The following is a 2,674-nucleotide window of genomic DNA, read 5'->3' as shown; positions in this document are numbered from 1 at the left end:
CATGGAGCTTGAAAATGTTTCATTTGGTGTAGCATTGAGCTTATTTTCTCCTTAAGTTCCTGTTCAGTAATTGAGAACTCTAACGGGTTTTGATCATCTTCAACCGCCAATTGTAGCTCCTCCAGTTTTATATGATTTTGTTGAAGATTTGCATTTGACTGGAGCTTAGATATGGTTTGTCCAAATGTTCTCATTTTGTGTTGCCAGTTCTTCATGGTCTCTTTTATAAAGATTATACCAGTTGTCCCAAAAGTAGTTTGTTTTGATTGACTCCTCAATTAGTGTCAGTTGTTTAATAATGTATTGGGCCTTTTTGGTTCTAAGTGTTCATTTATAATTCTTTAATATCTCACAGTAGAGAAGGCATATGTTGGTGTCGTTTGGATCTCTGCGCTTTTAATTTGATCTTTCTGTGTGTGTGTGTATATCTGTCTCTCTATCTCTCTTTCACTCTGTCCATCTTTCCCTTTCTCTCACTGGGTATCTCTCATTCTCTGTGTAGCTCTGTGGGTGGCGCTCTCTCCCTGTGTAACGTTATAGCAGGGACGAGGAGAGAGGCAGAATGTAAATGCAGGAGGTTTTTTACTAGACGTAGGAAACTGAACAAGGATAGCAAATAAAACAGGGACGCAGAGAAAACACAAACAAATAAAATAAGGACGACAATGGAAGATATGACGACACCAACAACACTACACATGACCAGACTTACCAAAATAACTCACAACATGGGAGACCGAGCATAGGGCTTAAATAACTAAGACAATCAAGCACTAACCAGACACAGGTGAACATATGAACAGGGAGAACCAAAACAAGGACCGGAGTTAAGGAACAGACAAGGGAGCGGAGAAAATGAAACCAAGAAACGGAACAACCAGGAAGTAAAGGAAAACAGACACGACAGGGAAACCACAGAAACAGGGATACGAGGAAGGTGGCCAATCGTGACACTGTGTCCTTCTCACTCTCTCTCTCTCTCTCTCTCTCTCTCTCTCCCTCTCTCTCTCCCTCTCTCTCTCCCCCTCTCCTCTCATGATAAGAAGGGTTAGGTTATAAAGAGGGCCTGATGAGATGAGAGACACTAAAGTGTCAAACTCAGATTTCACTGTATGCTAGTTGTAGTCACTGTTATATGGCTGAGGCCTTGACATTTATCATGTGAGAGGTATGATGTGAGTGAGATGAGGGCAGTACTTACACTGAAGGGCCCTACACCCACTGTTTATGAGAACATGCAAGGTTCTGCTAACTTGCTTAACTGTCCTGCATAAACATTCATGAATCCTGTAGCTCCACGCATTTAAAAACATTGTACAAATATGAGCACAAGCCTTTAAAACTGGGGAAAATATTACTGATCACACATTCATATTATAGTTCAGTTTAAACCAAATATCAGGACTAACGCCAATGGTCCCACTGCCTGTTTGAATTGGTATTGACTTTTTTTGCACTGGCTACACTGGCTTTCTTTATCTTACAATAATCCCAGATTAGGTAGGAAATTAATGCCCCTGCCACTTTAATAAGATGAATTTACTTTGTAATTATTTGAATTATTTATTCACGGCATGCACAAGTGTCACAAGAATTCAGAGTGCTGCTCTGTCCTGAACGTGGGTGCCTAGCAGGGCAACCTTGGAAGAGAGTTCTATAGGTCAGGCTCTACATCTTGAAATAGCCAATCAGTGAGTTCATTAAAGAAGAGTGTTAGAGGTTAGTTATTACTGCACACATGACACGTGGGAAAATAGCCAGCTAAGTAGCACACACAGGGATTACATATATCTCATTGCCTAAATCGATGTGCGTAATGAAGCCGTCACAGGGTTATAACAAACATTTTTACCTGTTTTATTCTCTGAAAAGGATGAAACCTGTCTGGGGGAAGGTAACTGGCTAAATAATTAAATCAATTCTCTTTCTCTTACCACATAAGCTGATGAGTTGTGTTGACATTATTCCTGTAGCTGCTGAGAACAGCTGCCCAGTTAGGTTAATAGGATATTGATTATCAGCTGCATAGTTCAAACATTAAAACGCTGTTTGCCTAAGACTGACCTCTTTTTCCTTTTTGTTCCTTGGGTGGTACAGCCAGTCGATTGTCCTCGTTGGAAACATTCATCTTGTCATTCTTTGCATCATGGGATGCCAGCTAGGATAGCCAGATGTCCAGTTTTAGGCCAGACAGTCCAGTTTCTTAGTTTCCTGTCCTCCGTCCAGTGGAACTCATCCACTGACACCTAACAGACCTGACATTCCATTGATCGATATTATTTTAGTGTGTCACTGGGTCACATAAATGTCAGAGCAAATACTTTCTCTGGTTAAACAGATCACCTCGTACCTCACCTACTGAACAACTGAAGAAAAATCACTTCCCTTCTCGATGATCGGCGCATCTTTTCCTTTCAGCGTGTAGGGTAGATGAATTTCACGCCTTCTGTACTTTATTCCAGACTTGAATACTGCAAGTAGGTGCCAAGTAAGGTGAGTAAAACATTAATTTAAACATTAATTTAAAGGGATCACAGTATGCTTTGTCTCTGGGCCTTCTCCATCTGTCACTGAGGAATTCTGGGAGCTACTATATTCAGATGTTCCACATGTCCTCACTAACTTCATATGTCAGTATTGTGAGGATGTTAATTACTGAAAAGAGGTGCAGATG

The sequence above is a fragment of the Electrophorus electricus genome, chromosome 20, assembly GCF_013358815.1.
Source record: "Electrophorus electricus isolate fEleEle1 chromosome 20, fEleEle1.pri, whole genome shotgun sequence".
Lineage (NCBI taxonomy): Eukaryota > Metazoa > Chordata > Actinopteri > Gymnotiformes > Gymnotidae > Electrophorus > Electrophorus electricus.
This window is presented reverse-complemented; position numbering follows the sequence as displayed.